The following is a 22,265-nucleotide window of genomic DNA, read 5'->3' as shown; positions in this document are numbered from 1 at the left end:
TTATTTTTATGATTTGGGGTATTTACTGGTATTTATATTCTAGTGCCATATGCCTATTAAATCATTAAATAATATTTATCTTCCAGAGTGCTTTTTTTTTGGCCACAAACAGATTTGACAGCTTTATAGATTCTGTAGCAATGCTATCGGCAACAAACTTTTACACACTGAGCAACCATAATAAAGATGCATTTGAATATTTCATGTGCTTTCGAGTGGTTGCTTAGGTTATCATCAACAATCTTACTAAAATTAGGGATGCAGTATCTGCACCAATCATTTTTATTGCATTGTATAGATGATTTTTAAAAGTATATTATCTGGAGTGCTTATTGGGCAAGATTTCTTTAGTCAACACTAGCAGTTGTAAAAAGGAAGTCATGCTTCGAAACACCCCAAAATTGTTACAGGTTTTAATTAGAGAGAGCCCATTGAAGAGTTCAGGATGCTTGCATTTATTTATTTTTCAGCAAGAGGATCAGAGCTGTTTATGAATAAAGATTAAAGACTGTGTGCTACTTTAACCTGCACTAAATCAAAACTTTTCATCCGTGTAGCCATCCATAGGAATATTGCTGTGGCTTTAATGGGAAGATGCATGGGCATCCCGGCACAATGCTAGCTGTTTTATTCTCTAGCCTTGGTGAACAGTACCACATTGTGTACCAATGAATGCATTTATATGTGCCTGAGATGAAACAGTATGATAGGAAAGATAACTCAGGACTCAGTTGTCTGTATTAGTCTTAAAGCATTCCAACTGCATAAATCAGGAAAATAATTCCATTGCGTTTAAATTATTAGCATTGTATATTTAAGTTGATTGAAATGACTGGATACTTGTCTATTCTATTTAGAGTTGGTTTTGAAAAGAAATATTTTGGGGACAGTTGGGTGGTTTTAAAGAAGTCATAATATTTTATATTGTTTGGTAAGACTGAATATTGTAATATGCAAGCTGTGAGGATTTTGAATTCTATTTTATGGGTGTATACAATGTGAAGAGTTAGTCTTTTGTTGGAAAATTATGGTAGTAAGCTATTTCCGTTAGGCTAAACAATTGTATTCCCTCTCTGTTTCCCTTTAAAAGATTAAGGACTGAGTAGCTCGGACACCTAGTAGTTGTCTTCATTAGAAATGAACTAAATATGCAGCAACTAGTGTGTGTCATTCAGTCAGTTATTTTGAGAACGAATAAAATAAAAAGACAGGGATTTTAGAAACAGTATTTGACTGTTTAGTGTACCTGAGCCTCTATTGCCAATTTTGAGTTTATACAGTGTTGTATAGCATAAAATCGCCATTAATTCTACTTTTAAGTTATCAGACTGTAATGATTTCAGGAAGAGAATGCACTACCTCATTTTTTAAAGCGTTATTATTTTGTCGGTTCAGCTTGGAACTGCTTGTGCTTCTCATTTTTCCCTTCCTTTCTTAGCTGTTTGCTTAGGGTTAGTGATCACATGTAATTTACTTTTCAAAGAAAGATTTTCCTGATAAATCATTATTGGAAAAAATAACTCCTTTCAGTAAATTGTCTGTCTATTCTTGTATTTTCTGAGCGTATTTTTTTTTTGTTTTTCTTTATAATAGAAATAACTATATAAATATCAGATAATGTATAAAGAGACACAGAGTCCTTGTCATTTGCTAGTTTCAAGTCAAACGGTCTATGTCTGTGTGTAGACATAGATTGTGACATCACAAATTTCATGTGTCTGTTATGCTTCTGTTTTTTGTATCTTATATGGGCTTTCCATTCAATATCTTCTCAGTAGAGCCAACTTTTAATGTGAAGAACAACAGAATAATTGGAGAGGGGTGTTGGTTGAATATGTGTGTTAGGATATTTCAACTGCTCCACCTTCATAAAAGAATAAACACTAGATTGTAATGCTTATTAATCAGGAAGTCCATCAAAGACTTAGAAAAGGACTTCAGTTCCCATAGGACATTGCTTAGTAACAGTGGAGAGAAAGGATAGGGAAATTGCTGTTCTAGCGACTCATGCTTGTTTTCCCCTTCACCTTCACTGTTGAAGCATACCTCTTGACAGTGTGTTCTAAACTGGCAGCATTCATGGTGTTTCCCTCCCCGTGACACCTCCTGTTTACTTATTGCTTATGACTCTGATGATTTGCACACACTCAAGATATTCATGTGCTGTTTCCATTTTATCTTCATAGGCTATTGGTTTCCAAAGTGGAATACAGAGAAAAGCTGGGATGTGTGAATTTCTTGTGTGTGTTTGATGTCTCTTTCATTATCCTCGTACAAATTACAGGAGTTTTTCCAAATCTCAGAAAAATTCTGGAGATCTTTTTTTCCATGGAGAAGTCCATAGGGATCTTATGGAAAAAAATGTACAGTGGATAAAACTCTGATTGTTAACGTAGAGTGGATGTCACCATATTGAAGGGTACAGGTGACAATAACGCTGCTTCATGATCTGGATTAGGGTTGCTGCTTGCAAGTCAGTCTCAGATGTTTGCCAGTAGCTTTTTGGCATAATACAGAGAGTCTCAGTAGAGTTCATTTGCTGTCAGAGACACATTTTAAAAATACGTACGGGCGAAGTATTTGCCTTATCAATTCTTCTGTTGAGAATGCTGTCTCTTTCATAAGCAGGTGATTAAATCACAATGGTTATGTTGTTTTATGTACTTGAGGACATCTTATTTAAAAGCACATAAAATTATGAGACTTGACTGCTTTTATTCCTGGCACTTTTTAGGCCTCCTTCAGGCAGGACCTTAACTGGATTAGAACTAGAAGTAATCAACTTCCTTAAGAAGAGACCTGACTAGCTCCAACAAGTGTTGGATTCACATCAGCTTCTTGAAGAATCTGTAGAGGTGACAAGTCAGAACTCAATGTTATTTGGTGTTGATGGATCTTAAACACTACCCCCTCTTTTGGACGGCTTTGGACAAAACTCTCCTTTGTGGGAACGGCACTGGCAGTAAAGAACAACTGAGTACAGGGAGAGACATTCCAGATTTGGTGTCTGGCCAGCATGCTGTCCACTAGACAGTATACATCACTTTTAGTCCAGCAGCTGACATTCCTGCATTTGAAAAACAAACTCTCTAGGGCACCTTGGGGCCAGTGCTTCAAATTGGCTGGAATGCTGGCTTCTCACTAGCAAGACTCCTCAAAATGTCCAATACTTTCTGATATTATTGCAGCAATCATTTATGCTCAAGCTGTCAGAAAAGAAAATGAAAATGTTTTTCCTCATTCATTATCTTACTGCAGTAAACATGGCTTTGGAAATAGCAAACTTATCAAGTGCATTGTTCCTCCCCCTCCTCCTTCCCCTCATCTTTCTCCTTCTCCTGTTCTCTCCTCCATTCTACTCTCCTGTCTCTTCATCCTTATATAGTTGCTTGCTTTGCTATTGTTTGCTTTTAGTTTTTCTTTTCAGATTTAAGGTTGAAGACATAATTTGCATTGTTTATTTATTGTAAAGGAGAAAGCAATGTCTTTGTGAGAAGAGAATAGATGCCAGCCTTGTTACCTGTGAAGCTCAGGACCTGGATAAATCTTTCAAATATGGTATCATGTGGTGGTAGTGGCAACAGGTTATTATTTTAGGGTTAAGATTGCTCCATTCTGTTTTTTTTTTTTAAGTCAGGGTCTTGCTCTGTTGACCAGGCTGGAGTGCAGTGGTGCAATCATAGCTCACTGTAACCTTGAACTCCTGGGCTCAAGCTATCCTCCCACCTCAGCCTCCCGGGTACCTGAGACTACAGGTGGATGCCACAATGCCTGCCTAATTTTTCTTTTTTTTGTTTTGTAGAGATGGGGTCTCACTATGTTGCCCAGGCTGGTCTTGAACTCCTGGGCTCAAGTGATCCTCCCGCCTCAGCCTCCCAAACTGCTGAGATTACAAGTAAGAGCCACAGCGCCCGGCTGTGACTGTTCCATTCTTGAAGAGCAAGATGAGACCACTGGCTTTTCTTATATGAAGTCACAATAAGAGCTGTCACCAAACCAGGAAGAGTATTTATGCTGATTGACTTGACCTAAACATTGTCTTTGAAAGCTACTTCTAAAGTCAGTCTGCTCTGTGAGAGGAGACATACCTGCCAGAAAGAGGAGTGGCTTGATTTCTTCTTTGGAAGAGACTGGGCCACAGACATTACTAGTCTCTTAGTGGTGAGCTAGCTGACATTTTCTGTATTAACTCAGTGGATTTGTCAGTACAGGATTGCCCATCTGGTCAACCTTGAGGGTGCTGATATTTCTCGCTTAAATCCCCGTTGTGAAAAATAATATTTGACTTTCCTTTTTTTTTTTGAGATGGGGTCTCATTATGTTGCCCAGGCTGGTCTTAAACTCTTGGGCTCAGGTGATCCTCCCGCTTCAGCCTTCTGAGTAGCTGGCATTGTAGGCAGGTACCACCGTGCCTAGTTGATCTTTAATATTTTCGAAACTTAGTTTTCTTAATCTGTATGGGTTTACTACCTGTTAGCAGAGAGAGGAATATGTACAAATGACAAGACCCATTAGAAAAAGAAGGAATGTGTGTAAAAGATCATTATGAAAGGCATGGTCCTTTTAAGCCCTCAGATCTCCAAATTAAGGGCTCAGATGGGAGGCGGGCACTGATGGAAGTATCTTGCCATTTCTGAAAAATTTTTAAATGGAGGGTCTTTTGTAAATCAGATTATTTGAAAGAAACTTTCTGAAGCAAGGGATGTTGTCTACTCTAAACATATTCAGACCTGTGTTTTCCTCAGTGATACTCATAGTGACGTGTGCCCTGTGAGAAGATAGGACCATCACTGATATTTCCGTGATGATATTTCTTGATGAGAAGTAGATAGAAGGATTTTATGAGCAATAATTTAATGATGAATTTTGGGTAGTAACTGAGTTTAGAGCAGGAGAGTCTTTCAGGGTCGAGCTCTTTCCTCGCCAGTTGTTGTTTGTCAGTGCTATTTGTGGGATTACAATAAGGATTTGTGGCCTGAATTTTATTTCTTTTATTTCCCACTTCCAATCTCCCTGAATCTAATTGATCAGAGGAAAGTGCAGATGTGCATAAGAGAAGCCCTCGAGGGATTTTATTACCTTCTAATAGCCTCTGTGGTTCTAGCGAGTGATGGAAAGCAGGATATTTTTAGGAAGTGTGGGTGACAGAATGTGATCACTGCAGAGAAAGTGGAAATATTTTGAATTTGGACAGTTTAGTGACTTAAATGTTAAGTCTCCTTAAAAACAGGATTGTGGAAAACAAGCAACACAAATAATTGGCCCTTGCTTTCCACCTCATGACAGTGATAAGGAGGCATATGAATGTCAGGGTTGTGCAGGCTTCTAGCCTACAAAATATCAACTTAATTATAAAATCATTGTAAATGATAGAGTGGGTGCCCAGTTCCTTAGGAAACAAAGGCCCACTTCTTTCTGCAATTTGCCCACAGCAATGCAAATTTAACTTGCCTTCTTTTTAATGCCCTTTGTCTTGTGTCTAATTAACAAAAGTCTTAGGACATTGGAACCCTGCCAGGCAATTATGAACTCCATTCTAGCTCCATTGAAATTGCCACCTGGTCTAGACTAGAAAATATTTGGGCTGAGTGGCCTATCTAGAAAGATAAATTGTTATTTTGTCTTCTGGAGAAATATACAGGAAATGGCAGTTTTGTGAAGTTAGCTGGGTTCTTAAAAAGTTTGAGAGGCTTCCTTTCTTTGGTTCTTTCTGGTGATTAACAAGTAAAAGTTTTCTGAAGATGACAACGGGTGGAAATGGAGGAAGCATGTGCATTGGACTTGGGAAGTCTTGGTTTTAAATCTCAGTTCTGCCACTGTTTACTTGTGTGGCTGTGGGTTAGTGACCTAACTCCTTTCACTGCAGTTTTTTTTTTTATCTACAAAGTGATAAAAAATAAAAACTGTTTTAATGTTTTCTTCATAAGGCTGTTTGATGATAAAATGAGATAGCCTGGGGAAAGTGTCTTGCATAGAACCTAATATATATTAGTAATGCCTGCTACTATAATTAATATTATTATTATTTTATTACTACTATTTAACGAAAATTATTAAGCATCCAGTATGTGCCAGGTGAGGTACTGTATGTTACCATATTTTTTGATAATGAAAGAAAGGTGAACATTTTCACTACCTCCAGGCATATTTTTCTGGTAGGATAAAGAGGTGGATTCTGTAGGACACGTTGGTAATATTATTTTTACGATACTTACAATGTCCTGTCTTACATTGTCTAGCCCTATCTAGCTAGCTTCCTCTACTCATTAATGGGAAAATTTTTGGAGTCTTGTCTTACATGTCTTTGAAGCCTGTGCAGTTACTTGGATGATATGCAAACTATATAAAGCCTTAGAATCCAGGAATTTCAGAGATGAAAGGAAGCTCAGAGTTTATCTACTTTTTCATTTTGCAGATTATGAAATTTAGGATCAGAGAAGTAACATGATTTGTCTGAAGGCACACAGCTTGAATTCAGGTCTTTATTTATTTGTCTTTCTATGGCTTCTCTTTCTCTCTCTCTCAATAAATTTGCTAAGACTGTGTTTGTAATTTAGTGTCAATGAATAATCAGCATCCTGGTTGCTTCGTGGACATCGTGGATTATACCAGGATGTCTAGTCAACCACTCTAAATAAATTAGGTGCTTTTTTCCTCTGACCTGTAGGTTAGCTTAAATTTAACTTTAAACAGTCTTGGTGGCTGGTGGCCATTGGATTGGACAGCACAGTGATAGGAAGTAAAGGACTCTGAACAAATAGTATCAAGTCCAAGAAAAGCGATAAAAGAATATGCTATACTTAGCTTAACAGTTGCATATGGTGCTTAAAACAAAGTAGAGCTCAACAAATGATTTTTTTTAAAAAAGAATACAACAGAAGTTTTAGAAGAAGACCGTAGACCACGGCCTTGTAAGGGAAGGGTAGATGTCATGCTACATGACACTGAATATTTACTTTGTTTGTGACTTCTTTTCTTTGAAACTTTCAGTGGTCTGAAGTAGGTGGCTCTCCTAACATCAGATGACATAGGTTGTCTTTCAATAAGACAAAAGCCTGCATGTGCCATGAATGTACTGTGCAGAGTGTTTATAGGGCCTCAGATGATCTGCTGACATTGAAAGTATTTCAATTCATCTCTATTTCATAGCATCTCTGAGACGTATCATAGCCACTCCGTTTCCTGTCAAGACAGCAAAAACCAGAAGCTTCTGGGTAAAAGAGATTTAAAGTATTTAGAACCCTTTCTGAGAATTTCAAGTTGAGGCACAAGAGGAATCTATTTTTTATACGCTCCCTTCTCTCATCTGTGTCTCTGAACTTTTAAAGGAAGGTGATAGCCCATGAGGAGGTCATAGTAATGAAGGGTCAAAGGACTCTGAGTCAGAAGAGCTGGATGTGAATTTGACCATACTTCTGCATAGCTAAGTACCTTTTCTAGGTAAAAGGGGGAAGCAGTGTGGATTCTTTAGTGTGTTCTGATAGGCATGTGTCACTACGCACTTCTTTGTGTCTATACATCTCCTCTTGTTGCATTTTAAAGGATTTTTATAGTAGGAGGTTTTGCCTAATAAAGCATTTTGATAGGAAAAAAATGCTATGTAAGCTTGGTCAAGTTTCTCAGCTTCCCTTAGTGTCCTTGCAAAAGCTGTCTTTGCAAAATGCTTTCTGACCAGGTCTTTCCCTGCTTGCTCTGTGTCCCCATGGCTGTAGGTCATTTAGAAGCCTAGTTGACATGATTTCCCGTTTGCTCATTGCTAAAAGACTATCAAGAACAATAGAAAATCTACGTGACCTTCGTTGTCCACACAAAGCTCCCAATGTCAGCCAAACTGGTTTTGTAGAACTTTTTTTCTCTAGAAATCTATGGACATTTTTAACTGTTAATACTTAAGATGGTGTATGCCAAGGGATTTTGAAGAATATTTAGTACCATATAGAAAGCAGATTCAGACGAACATGGCTGTTAACACATAATTAATATTATTACAATGTTTTTCTCTTTGAACTTTTCTAGGTACTTTTGCTCTGGAGATCATTGTCATTTGTCACTTGTTCTGAATTTTATATTTGTTATTTTGTTTTTTGGCTTTTGGTTGATTATTAATTATTGAGTGTTTACTTACCATGTGCCAGGTCCGTTGCATGTATGACTCATTTTCTTTAAAATAATCTTCTACGTTGGTTAGTAGTATTACATTTTTCTAAAAACAAAGAAAAAGAAACAAAAAAAGAAAACTGAAAACCAACTTACGCTGAGTGAGTGACCTCCCAAGATTAGTGACAGAACTGTCGAGTTCTATGAGGCTGGAAACACGTGTTTTTCACTGCAGTGTCTCAGGACCTAAAACCGTGGCACAAAATAGGTGTCCTTGAATACTGTTTGTACAGATACATGAATGAAAGAATAAAACAGGGAATGAATGCCTGGTGCAAAGTCCCCGCTCTTGCCTCTTTACTGTGTTGCTCTCTAGATAAGTACGTGAATGGACAGGAAATTTGGAATTCAAGTCTGTTCATTACATATGCACTCGGTCTTGGCTGTGTATGGAACAGCTATGTGTGTAGTAAGTGCTAAAGGTAGAGTTTTGGACAGCGCAGACAGGTCTGAACCATCATGGAGCTTATTTTGCCGTGGCAAAGACAGATGTCAAGCCACTCATCATAAGGTGATTAATACTATGAAAGAGGAAGAACTGAGTGATATAAGTTATTTATTTTTGGTTTTCTGGTTTCTAAAATAAATATTATGTTAACCTCTATTTTCTGTTGACAGTTCTTTTTTTAATCAAATTTTATTTTTATTGCTCTCTGATAGCACATAATGTAATAGAAACACATATTTTCAGTATGTTTTACATTTGATGTTGAAACTTTGCAAGTTGAAAAACAGAAACATTTAAGTATTAATTTTTTATTGTCATTTGTGGTTTGGAAATTGGAATTTGGAGTGTTTTTCTTCTCCAAGATGCCATGGTAGGTCTTGCAATTTCTATTGCAAAATACAGTATCTAATTGAATTTATCTTTTAAGTAGGAGCAATATTCATTTTACTCACTTTTGTAATGGAAAAATAGGTGTTAAAAATGCAGGTATTTCTGGTCAGCCACGGTGGCTCATGCCTGTAATCCCAGCATTTTGGGAGGCCGAGGTGGGCGGATCAGGAGGTCAAGAGATCAAGACCATCCTGGTCAACATGGTAAAACCCCGTCTCTACTAAAAAATACAAAAATTAGCCAAGCATGGTAGTAGGTACCTGTAATCCCAGCTACTCGGGAGGCTGAGGCATGAGAATCACTTGAATCTGGGAGGCTGAGGTTGCAGTGAGCTAAGATTGCACCACTGCATTCCAGCCTGGGCCACAGAGCAAGACTCTGTCTCAAAAAAAAAAGTAGGTATTTCCAGATAAATATACAATCATGTTAATATGGTGGTTTTTACCTTTATAAAAACTATTGTCAGGGAATTCTGGTATTCCACCTTCGTGATTATATTTTAGTTTTCAATACTAAAATATATCATAAAAGTATCATGTCATAGTTCACTGTCTACCTTTTTTTTTAACTTTTATTTTAGGTTCTGGGGTACATGTGCAGGTTTGTTATATGGGTAAACTCATGTCACGGGGGTTTGTTGTACAGATTATTTCATCACCCAGGTATTAAGCCTGGTTATAACCCAATAGTTATTTTTCCTGATCCTCTCCTTTCTCCCACCCTCCACTCTCTGATAGACCTCAGTGTGTGTTGCTCCCCTCTATGTGTCCATGTGTTCTCATCATTTAGTTCCCACTTACAAGTGAGAACATGCAGTATTTGGTTTTCTGTTCCTGCATTAGTGTGCTGAGGATAATGGCCTCCAGCTCCTTCCATGTTCCCACAAAAGACATGATCTTGTTCTTTGTTATGGCTGCATAGTATACCATGGCATATATGTACCACATTTTTCTTTATCCAATCTGTTATTAATGGGCATTTAGGTTTATTCCATGTCTTTCCTATTGTGAACTGTGCTACAATGAACATTTGTGTGCATATGTCTTTATAATAGAATAATTTATATTCCTCTGGGTATCTGAGTGCCTAGCACAGTGCCCAAGGTTTAACAGCCTCTGACACTTAGTAGGTGCTTAGTGAATGAACTAAATTGAGCTAAACTAGGGTTGAAACTCCTCAGGGATTTACTGGGACAGATGAAGCAAAGGTATCGATCATATCCCTTAAAAAACAAAATATCTCCTTTCATAGGTTCTCAATCAGGCTTCTCTAATTCTGGCAACTCAGGATTGATGAATCTGTCTAAATTGGCTAGCAAGAAAGAAGAAAAAATACCCTTGCAATTCAAGAAATGTACATGTTAAGCTGAAGGACTTGTAGCCAGACTGTCTGGGTTAAAATGCACTTAACATGAACCCAATTACTTGACCTTTTTGAGTCTGAGTTTCCGCATCTGTAAAATGGGAGTGAGAATCACAGGTTGTTGTTAGTATTACGTGAACAGTGTATGTCAAGCTTGTATAAGTAACAATTCTTCAATGTATGTTAACTGTTCATTATAAATGTCCAGAAAAGGGACATGGACTTCCCTACAAATGGCAGTGATGACATCTAAGGAATGTTTTCTTTTACAATTTTTCTTCATCATATTTTAGAATTTGCTGCTCTTCATTGGCTTGATATTTTTGTTTAAAACTGTTTTATATGGTAAACATAAAGCACTATTTAAAAATTTTCATTGTGGCATAGTTCAAACAAATACAAGAGTGAAGAAAATAATATAAAGAACCTTCATGCACCCATCACGTAGTGTCAGCAATGATTCACTACAGGTAAATTGTATTTCGTTTCCTCTTCCCCACTTTCTCTATGTCTCAGTTGATTATTTTGAAGCGAATACCAGAAAATATATCATTTAGGATATACATTTTTTAGTATGTACATAAGACACCTTTAAAGAAGATAAAGGTAAATAAAATGACTCTATTATTTGTCTTGGGTCCTTAGGATAGTAACACATCTTACTCAATGTACTTTCATTTTTTGTCATATTTATGCAAATCTATTGTTCTTTAATTTTTTTCTTCTATTGTGGTAAAAATACATAACATAGGGCCGGGTGTGGTGGCTCACTCGTGTAATCCCAGCACTTTGGGACGCTGAGGTGGGTGGATCACGAGGTCAGGTGTTTGAGACCAGCCTGGCCAACATTGTGAAACCCCATCTCTACTAAAAAAAATATAAAAATTAGCCAGGTGTGGTGGTGCATGCCTGTAGTTCCAGCTACTCCGGAGGCTGAGGCAGGAGAATCACTTGAACCTGGGAGGTGGAGGTTGCAGTGAGCCAAGATCACACCACTGGACTCCAGCCTAGGCGACTGCACACCAACCAGCCTGGGTGACAATGCAAGACTGTCTCAGGAAAAAAAAAAAAAAAAAAAAAAAATGTATATATATATATATAATGAAATGTGCTATTTTGGCCGTATTTAAATGCACAGTTCAGTGGCATTAAGTACACATCAACCGTCATCACCATCCATCTCCAGTACTAAATCTTCCTAATCTGAAACTCTGTACCTGTTAGACAATAATTTCCTATTCTCCCACCGGCCCCATCGCAGTCACCATTTTACTTTCTGCCCCTATGAAATAAACTGCTCTAGGTACCTCACGTAAGCAGAAACATGCAGTATTTATTCTTTTTTGACTGGCTTATTTCACTTGTATTATTTATGACTGGCTTATTTCCCTAGTATAGCATCCTCAAGGTTCATCCATGTTGTTTTACATGTGCCAGATTTTTTTCTCCTTTTTAAAGACTGAATAATGGTCCTTTGATTGTATTTACTGCATTTTATTTATCCATTCATTTAACAACAGGCAGTTGAGTTACTTCTACCTCTGACTATTGTATATAATAGTGCAGTGAACATAAATATACAAATATGTGTCTTGAGTCTCTGCTGTCAGTTCTTTTGGTGTACACCCAGAAATGGGATTGCTGGATCACTTGGTAATTGTACTTTTAATTTTTTGAGGAACTGCCTTACCGTTTTCTATAGTTGCTGCACCGTTTTACATTTCCAGCAGCAGTATACAGAGGCTCCAATTTCTCCACGTGCTCGCCAACACTTGCTGTTTTCTGTTTCTTTGGTAATAGTCATCCTAATGGGTGTGAATTGGTATCTCATGGTGATTTTGATTCACATTTCCCTAATGATGGAGCATCTTTTCAAGTGCTCATTGGCATTTATATATATTCTTTGGACAATCTATCAGCTTTTAAAGGCAGATTGGATTGTCAGCAGTCAGGAAGGGCTTTGGCCAGTGGACCATACAACCATTAAGATTTCTGTCTAACCAAAATTCTATTGTTTTTGCTTAAATTTCCAAGCTAGCTTTTGATAATGGGGAGGTCTTTAAAGTCTTTGTACATTTTGTAATTGCTTTACATTTACTTATTAGCTCATTATCCACTGGGAAAGATGAGTTCAGCTCCAAAGCGAATCTGCAATTTCATTAGCAATTGAAATAATCTTATAGAAGTTTTTTCCCTTCTTGTAGCACCCATTTGACCTTATCAGAGCAACTAATGTTGCTTTCATTTGCTGACATCTCCTTTATTGCCACTGGACATTAAAATAGCCTGTGGTAAATCTCTGGCTGGAGATAATATTTTTAGCTGCTGGTGTGCTGATGGGCCTAATTTTTTCTATTTCTGCTTTTATAGTGAGATTTTTATGATATTCACTATTTCCCATAGGACTGTTATTTCTAGCTGACTAATATCCAGGCAATATAATTATTGAAAAGTACCAGAGGCCGGGCGCGGTGGCTCACACCTGTAATTCCAGCACTATGGGAGGCCAAGGTGGGCAGATCACTTTAGGTCACGAGTTTGAGACCAGCCTGGCGAAACCCCATCTCTACTAAAAATACAAAATTAGCTGGGTGTGGTGGTGTGCGCCTGTTAATTCCAGCTACTCGGGAGGCTGAGGCAGGAGAATCACTTGAACTCGGGAGGCGGAGCTTGTACCTGACTCTGTGGATTTGAATCCAGGTTCTCTCACTAACCAGCTTTATGAATTGGTCAAGTTACTAATCCTCTCCATGGCTCACTTTCCCATCTGCTAACTGGAGTAATAATACCTGCCTCTTAAGAGTTGCTGTAGTGATTAAATGAGCAAAGACAGTACAGCGCCTGGCACACAATAAATGCACAATGTTAGCCATTGTTATTGGGTTTGTCTGTTTCCGTCTTTCTCTCTCTTTCCCTCTCTCCTTCCTTCCTACCTTACTTCCCTTTTTCCTTCCTTTTCCTTCTTCTTTTCCATTATTTTTAATCCTAGTAGTTTAAAGGATTAGCAGCATGTAAACTCCATATAGCCTTTTACACTGAACATTTTAGTTTTAGTAAATATGACAAATTATGTTTTTCATTTTACAAAGTATTTTTGCATATATGTTCACATATTCCCATTTATATATGAAAACCTGTGCACTTGTTATGAATTATTTTCACTGTACAGATGACTTTCATGGAGGCTAAGTGACTTTTCCACAACACATCTAGTAAGTTGCAGACCTGGGACTCAAATTGTTCAAGATAATCTTGGAAAAATCAGTTTTTCTCTGAGCCTCCATGGGAAGTAGGGATATAATTTTTGCTTCACAATGATGCTGTAAGGATCAAATTCGATGACATAAGAAACCAAACCATTTCTACCACTTCATGATTGTGTAACTGGGGTGGAATATCTCCATGAGCTTTTGTGTTTTAATATGGAAAATCAGGATCACATAGAAATAGGGCTTGATGTCCTCCAAATGTTGGTTAAATTAGAAGATCTTCGTGGCAGTCCCAGTCCTGAAGGAGGATTTCTATCTCCCTGCTAAAATCTCTGCTTTGCCTTTTGTTCTCTTTATATGTAACTCCTTCTGTTACTAATGTTTTTGTTCTTGCCTTCATCTCTCTTTTCCTTTACTTTCTTACTTCTTCTATTTTCCTTCGAATTCACCCTCTATTTCTCTGAGTCAATATCTAGTGTTTTCTTTTGCTTCTAATTTATTTTTCTTTTTTCTTCTTTCTATCTTAATGTTTCTCTTATCTTTTGCTTATTCTTATCTTTCCATCCTTATCTTTCAGGCTTTTAATTAGAATAAAACCTCAATAATTGACCCTTCTGGGTGATGATAGTGATGAAGCTTAGTTAAGAAAAATATTAAGATAATAGTACAGTGAAAATAAATTCAGTTTTAGTTGTTTTAGATCTATGAAATAACTGCTTTTGGAGTTTTGGGACGGGGCAGGCTACCCATATCTCCTAAAGAATCTTATTAATGCTTTAAGGAGCATCCCACACTCTCTCAGAATTATTTTATTATTTCCTTTCTTTGGCTTTGTTTAGTCTCCCCGTCTTTTATTCCCAGTGCACTTAAGTATGGACAGTATTAGTAACTATGTAGCATTCCCTCTATTCTGAGGTTAAGAGAGTTATATTTGATTATAACCAGAAAAGTTACCATTCACTTAGTTTTGTATGAAAAGATTATTTCAAAAAGCTCTCTCCTTTCACCTGAAATCTTGGTCTCATGCAGTTATGCATTCTGTTCATATTTCTTTTAATCAATGTGATGTGCCTTAGTATTCAGTCTTAGTATAGATCACTGGGGATGGGACTTTGAATGGATTCCAACAAAAGCAGTTTATCTGTTGGAAATAGGTTCTAACTCTCCTCATTAACTAGAATTATCTACAGCCTTAAAACACATGTGATGGTCTTGTCCTGAAAGTTTATTAGAAACAAATTAATTTACTTGCTCTGTATTTATTTGACTCAAAGCTCATTGTCAATTTATAAAACCGTCATAAACCCCTCCGTCCTTGGTATTTTTACCTCTTTTTCTGTAGTAATGGCACTCCCCATTTATCTAGGCACATGGCCATCAGAATAAAGATTATAGCTCTCAGGCTTCTACATAGCTAGGCATGGCTGGATAATATATTCCAGCCAATGAGATGTGAACAGCTGGGATATAATATTCAGAAAGTGCTCTAGAAAAGGGCATGTACTTTTCTTTTTCTTCTGTTTTTCTTGCTAGCTAGAATGCAATCATCTTGGCCAGGTGATAAAAGCTGAGAGTTTATGATGGTAGAAAAACAATGGTCCCCGATGTTTATAGAGTTACCATATCTGACCTGCTACAGAAAAATTAGCTTATACCTTCTTTAAGATATTGCAATCTGTGTTTTCTGTCACTTGCAACCAAACTAAATTTTAACTTATTCAACAACTATATACAATTACTTTTAAGAACAATCTATTTACTGTCTAGGAATAAATGTAGTTTCCTTTAAACAACTTAACAGTGAGACTCTAACTTTGATTAATTATGCATATTGTTCAATTTAATGTTTAACATTTATTGAATAATTATTATATACAAGACCTATTCATAATAGCAAAGACATGGAATCAACCCAAATGCTCTTCAATGATAGGCTGGATAAAGAAAATGTAGTATATATACACCATGGAATACCATGCAGCCATAAAAAGGAATGAGATCATGTCCTGTGCAGTGACCTGGTTAGAGCTGGAAGCCATCAGTCTCATCACACTAACACAGGAACAGAAAACTAAACACTACATGTTCTCACTTATAAGTGGGACTGAACAGTGAGAACACATGGACACAGGGAGGGGAACAGCACACATTAGGGCCTGTTGGGGTTTGGGGAGAGAGAGCATCAGGATAAATAGCCTGTGAATGCTGGGCTTACTACCTAGGTGATGAGTTGATAGGTGTGGCAAACCACCTTGGCACGTGTTTACCTATGCAACAAACCTGCATGTTCTGCACATGTATTCCAGAACTTAAAAAAAAATTATGTGTGAGGCAATTTGCTAAAATCGACTGGAGATAAAGAATCAGTGATGAGGATATGTTCTTTCTCAGAGCACTGTACGATCCCAAGATTGAAGGACAAACAGATTGACAAATAATTTCCAGTATATATGTATGTATATTTAATATACAATATTATTCATATTTTAAAAATAGTTATTCAAGTTTTTAAAACTGCCATTTTTCTACTGTGAAAGCCTGGAAAGGTTGTCATTTGCCCATGTCAAAGAATAAATGCAAATAAAAATGTTCTGATTCATTATACTGCCAAAGAGGAAACATTCTTTAAAAAATATCGAGCTTATTTTCTTACCCTGGAAATTGGTTCCTCATGTGACAGGTTCTGTAGCTGAAGATGCTTTTCTTGTAATGTCTTTGCTTGCTTGGAAGTTTAGCTGATTTAAAATGGAATCCTTTTACATAAGAAAGCAAAAGCTGCTTAACGTTGTAGAGATAGGCCAATACTGCAAAGATTTATTTCTATACTCTATTGGATACCCTGTTTTATGTTTACAATCATTTGGTTGAGCATATTTATGAAAAGTAGTATGAATTTCCCCCCTTGATACTGTCTGGGAAATTGTACATTCTTAACCATGGAGATGAGGTCCTCCTGAGTCGGATTTTAACAGAGTCAAATAAGCACATCAATTTGTGGTGCCTTAATGTATAAAAAATATCCACACAGAGCAAAATATGAGCATTCCTACAATGCATGTATTCCTTTTAAAAATCTCACGTTCTGAAAAATCAGTCACTAAAAATAACTGACATTTTGAGGAAAATAGAATTGGAACAGATCACTCAAAACGTTTTAAACACTCAAAACATTTAATGTTATAATTAAGCCCTAACCAAAACAATAGCAAGCTAATGAAAAATACTAGCACAATTATGAGAACATGTTAATGTCCCTACAAATACATAACTCAGTAAATATAAGACTTTACCTTTAGAATTAAAGAGGAAGGTAGGTTGGTAGAAGAGTATGCATGGAAGTACTGAATTGCCTGAGTTATGAAAACGAGGTCAGAGGGGCATTGGTGCCAGAATTTGCAGGTGGAGTAGCAATGACAGGCTTAGTATAAAATAGTTCTGGCTCCTTCTTGAGTGTTTGCTTGTTTCTTTTGCACAAACATCTGAAAGAAACATTTGAAACCGTACATTTAGTGAAATGGAGCCAAGAGGAAGAACGTGGTGTAATGGGCAGTGCATTCAGTACTGTATCTCTGCATGACTTGCACATCCTCCTAGCTGTGTGTGCTTTGTGTTCAGATGCTGTGTCTTGGTGGCACAGCATACAGTGTGCTAAGAAAAATTGTGCAGGAACCAGTGGGACTTCCATGTTGGACTGTGGTGATTCCCTGATTTCCCAATTATGTGTGGGCTAATTCTTGCTGCAGCAATATTCCAGCAGAACACACTCTCCGTTAAATGACTGTTCAACTTCTGGTTGTTCAACTGGAGAGGCCGTTCGAGTCAGGGCAAGAAACAAAGTGACTGTGTTTGAACTAAGGATGGTACAACCAAAAGAGGCAGGAACAGTGGAGTAGAGAATGGTAGAAAGGGGAAAAGGAATGTTTTGAGAACCCATTTCATACCAAATTTTATTTAGTTTGATTTTCCTAACAGTCCAATTAGGTGGGTATCATCTCTCCATTCTACAAATGAAAATGAGGCCCAGAAAGTAGAAGGATTTTACTGAAGACCACACAGGTGGAAAATGATGGTGTCAGGACTTGCAATTAAGTCTGCCTAACTCCACATCTTATTTTTTCTCTAAACTATACCAAGCTACTTCCCTACTGGGTTGGAATACGGAATCTGAAGCCCATGTGTTTAAGGCAGTGAGCTACCAGTCTGTGGCTTTGTGAACTTGAGTGAGTCTTTTAAACTCTCTGAGCCTCTTTATCTTCGCATATAAAGGTGCCAGGGATACTGTTCCAGAGGATTATTGTGACAACTGTGATAAGTTATATGCAAGTGCTTCATAAATGTTAAAACATTATGCAAGCAATAAGGCGTTTTATTTTCCCTCCACAAAACTTCCACCTCTTTACTTAAACATGATTATAAATAACTTCGAAGATTACAGGGTTAATCATTTATATAGTCCTAAGAAATAAAAGAAAAGAGTTTCTGGAATGGGTCAAAGATGTGTGGTTCCAAAACAAAGTGCATCTGCGTGTTAAGAAAGCAGAAGGAGGAAGCACGAGTTACAGCTGCAGACGCTGTTGAAATTTAACCATAGAACCAAACAGGTGGTGAGTCATTCAATCCTGTCCCAGGGTTTCTGCAGAAGCAGTAATATTTCTGTCTGGATTCCTATATTTTAGGGATTATCCTTCTCTTTCCACTTCCTCCCCTTCTTTCAGATATATCCTATGATTGAATATTTCAAAATATTAAGAATGTGTGGAGGTGGCATGCTCTGCAATTATGTTTTGTAAAATCTAGGTAGTCATATGGTTACATAGGTGGGGCTCAGAAAGGCTTAGTGCTAAATGAAGTCTGATGAAGCCTCTTTGAAGTTGGACACTCTGTGTAGCATTTTCTTTCTTAGTTCTACCGGTACATGTGGCTCTAAAGCTAATCTGACATGCCATCAAAATATTTTAGCCTCTCTATTCCTCAGATAATTTTGGTTATACCAAGGCTATGTAGAGAAAGTGGTCTGGGATAAGAATCTTCCTACTAGTACTTATCTTAAAAAATCTTCCTTGTAAAAAATGTTGGATGCTATAAAAAAGGGAAAAGAAGAAGAGGCAGTCATAATCACACAACTCTAAGATAACTCTAGAGTATTTGATTAGTTCTTTTATATAATGAACTACACATACAGACACACACACACACACACGCATCAGTAGTTTATCAGTAGTGGTGCACTAGAGCCAGTTTAGACAGTCCTGTATATCTCCCTGAATCTACAACCCCACATTGATGTTGAAAAATTGGGATTAGCCATGGTAGGTGTATTTATATCATAGGAATTGGCAAATGCTATAAATCAAAGCTCCTCCTCCAGCCCCTGGAAAACTGGTTGATGAACAGCATCACTCTGTGTGTGTGTGTGTGTGCGTGCACGCGTGTGTGCATGTGTGTGTGTGCTTTAAAATCTTTTGAGCTCCTTAAGAACAGGATCTCTTCATGATTTGCGTGTGTTCCAATAGAATCTAACGTATCACTTGACAAATGTAGATGTTTAATAAATGCCTGACAGATTGAAGAATGTAGGAAGGAAGAAAGGGTTAGAATTGTGGATAACATTGAGCTGAGTGCAGTGGCTCACCCCTGTAATCCCAGCACTTTGGGAGGCCGAGGTGGGCAGATCACCTGAGGTCAGGAGTTCGAGACCAGACTGACCAACATGGAGAAACCCTGTCTCTACTAAAAATACAAAATTAGCCTGTTGTGGTGGCATGTGCCTGTAATCCCAGCTACTTTGGAGGCTGAGGCAGGAGAATTGCTTGAACCCTGGAGGCAGAGGTTGCTGTGAGCTGAGATTGCACCATTGCACTCCAGCCTGAGCAACAAGAGCAAGACGCTGTCTCAAAAAAAGAATTGTAGATAACATTTTAACAACAGATTTGATACATTGGTTGACTAATATTTTATTAATAAGTAGTTCCTCAAACACAGAGAAAAGTGGCAGTTTTGCAGTTTGCTGTAGAACTTGTTGAATTAATAGAAATTGTTTTTGCTCCAATTCCAGGATCATTAAACATCCATTTAATCGCTCACAGAGTGGAAATACATAGGACTTTATTTTGAAGATCCTGGTCCTGACTTTACACATTATTACTAGGGGCTTGATTTGGACAGTCTTTTGGGTCTTAATTCTTAAATAGTGAAATGTGCACGTGTCTCTGTGTGTGAAAGGGATGTGTATAGTGGATGTAAGGATCGTGCTAAGTCCTCAAGATACCATTTAGGGTGCTGGAATAGCTTCCTGCTCTCCTCCTGTAGCTTAGGAGATAGAATTCATCTCTCAAGGTTACAGACTGTCCTTTACAAGTGGGACCACTCTGTAGTGTCTTACTCTGCTGTTTTAATTTTATTTGGTTTAGCCCCACTTATTAGTGTGGCGATTGGAATAATCAATGTGCAAGAAATTAATTGCCTCACGGATATTATTTTTGATTGTTTAGAACATTAAACTGGCAGAACCCAGTGCCCTTGTCTGCTGATAGTTAATGACTTCTAACATGTCATAATTTAATGATGCTTGCAGAAATAAATATTTGGTTTATTCTACGTTTGCGTTTATTAAAAAAGTCTTTGCATAACTCAATTAATGATCCTGGAAGTGATTCTATAACTAGAATTAGTGGTGGGACCTTCTGCCAAGAGATGCTCTTTTTTTCTAATTTCTTTTCTTGCAATTTCTTTAGTAAAGGTAAGGAATGGTCACTGCATTCAATGGAAAGTGAAAAATCCATGGATATTTTTATGTTACTTTACAAAACTACAGTATGGAAAGAGCACTTCATGAATTGAGTGGATACTACTGTTTTGGATAAGTTTTACTGGATAGTCACTTCCGACTGTATTGTCCTGCAATGTAAAAAGAGCTTTCTCTAACTAACAGCCTTTCACTGTGGAAGGGGCCCTTGCTGGATAGTAGGTTTCCTCTTCTTCTTCTTTTTTTAATTATACTTTACGTTCTGGGGTACATGTGCAGAACGTACAGGTTTGTTACATAGGTATACATGTGCCATGGTGGTTTGCTGCATCCATCACCCCGTCATCTACGTTAGGTATTTCTCCTAATGCTCTCTCTCCTCCCCTATTCCTCAGCCTCCTGCTCTCCCTCCCCTTGCTCCCCACCCCCCAACAGGCCCCCGTGTGTCTTGTTCCCTTCCTTGTGTTCATGCGTTCTCATTGCTCAACTTCCACTTATGAGTGAGAACATGCAGTGTTTGGTTATCTGTTCTTGCGTCAGTTTGCTGTAAATGATGGTTTCCTCTTCTGAGAGGTGGACTGGCTCAGAAGCCCTGAGCATTTGAGGCTGGGGGGAGTATCCCTGAGATCATCAAAGAATCCCATGTTCTGGAATGATCTTTTGACCCAGCCAATCCCAAGACTCTAGTACCGAGAGTTTCCCCATCCCTGTTGCTCTCCAGCAACAAGAAAGTGCAAGCCTGAGGATCAATCTTGCTGTTTCAACCACCATTCTTGTGATTAGTGGAAATCTTGATTACTCTTTATAAGAAAAAGATGTTTAACTTTTCAATTAATGACGATCTTCGTAACTTCAGTGCAGAAGCTAAGAATTCCGAAAAGCTTTTACTCTTCTTGTTCATTATCTGCTTATCCTAGGTAAAGATTTGAGTATCTGGTTTACCTTTTGGGGGAAGGGATGGAGCACTAAAACACTTTCAAGAGTATATATATATATATATATATATATATATATATATATATATGTGTGTGTGTGTGTGTGTGTGTGTAGTATATATACATTTATAGTATATATATAGATATATATATATATGTTTGTTATATAGATCAATATATCAGTTTGGTTTGTTTAGCATCAGAGAACCAAACTGTTTCTGAAACTATAATATTATAATTGCTATTACAATAATATTAATTGCTATTTGTAAGGAAGTCATCTAACTTTCACAGAAACTTATTAACATAGGGAAATACAAAGGAATATTTTTTCTGTTCAGAAGATACAACTAAGATGCAAAATAAAGAGAAAAGTTTTATACTAAAGAAGAAATCTAAAGCTCAAAATTGCTCTTATCTTGCTAATAGATCATATTATCTTTACAAATAGTTTTAATATCCTTAATGAAAATAAGAAAATACAGTAAATTCTCTTAATTTGCTGTAAAGTTGTTGAGATTTCAGTCAAAGCATGACCATTAGGCATAGTAAAAGTGCCATATCATAAGTCTTAATGTTTTAGACTTTACAAAGTGTTCTCAGAGATATTATTGCTTTTTAGTCCTCACAGCAGTTCTCATTGTGTATAGTAGATGACGAATGTCAGTTACAGACTTAGCCAAGATTATAACTATGGAAACACGAACCCAATTTCCTAACTCGCAAAGTAGTTCTTGTCCCAACTGAAGTCTTCTTATCCCCCTGGCCTTATCTAGATGTCGTTTTGAATATGTCCGTTTTAACGGACTGGAAGTAAAAATTGGAATGATCCAAACGGGACACATTTAGTTACCGCTAGATTCCCCATGGCCAATTTCCGCATGTGAACTTTCTCTCATTTTAACAATCCCATCTCGCCAACAGAGTGTTATTCTATCAAAACTGCTAGTCTAGCAGGGCTTCTCAAGAAAGTGGTAGGAAAGCTAAGGGGGGCAGATGACAATATTGTAGCAGTCGAT

At 37.4% G+C, this 22,265-nt stretch overlaps 1 protein-coding gene across 8 annotated transcripts in view; it reads left to right on the top strand.

Annotated features, from left to right (window-relative positions):
- The window catches only part of RGS7 (regulator of G protein signaling 7), a 556,614-nt gene that overhangs the window by 12,251 nt on the left and 522,098 nt on the right, over nucleotides 1-22,265 (top strand). The gene's annotated exons all lie outside the window — the stretch shown is intronic.

The sequence above is a fragment of the Aotus nancymaae genome, unplaced genomic scaffold (assembly GCF_030222135.1).
Source record: "Aotus nancymaae isolate 86718 unplaced genomic scaffold, 86718_ANA_hifiasm-v0.15.2.pri h1tg000032l_0, whole genome shotgun sequence".
Classification (NCBI taxonomy): Eukaryota; Metazoa; Chordata; class Mammalia; order Primates; family Aotidae; genus Aotus; species Aotus nancymaae.
The sequence above is the reverse complement of the archived record's forward strand: the minus strand, read 5'-3'. Positions and strand labels throughout refer to the sequence as shown.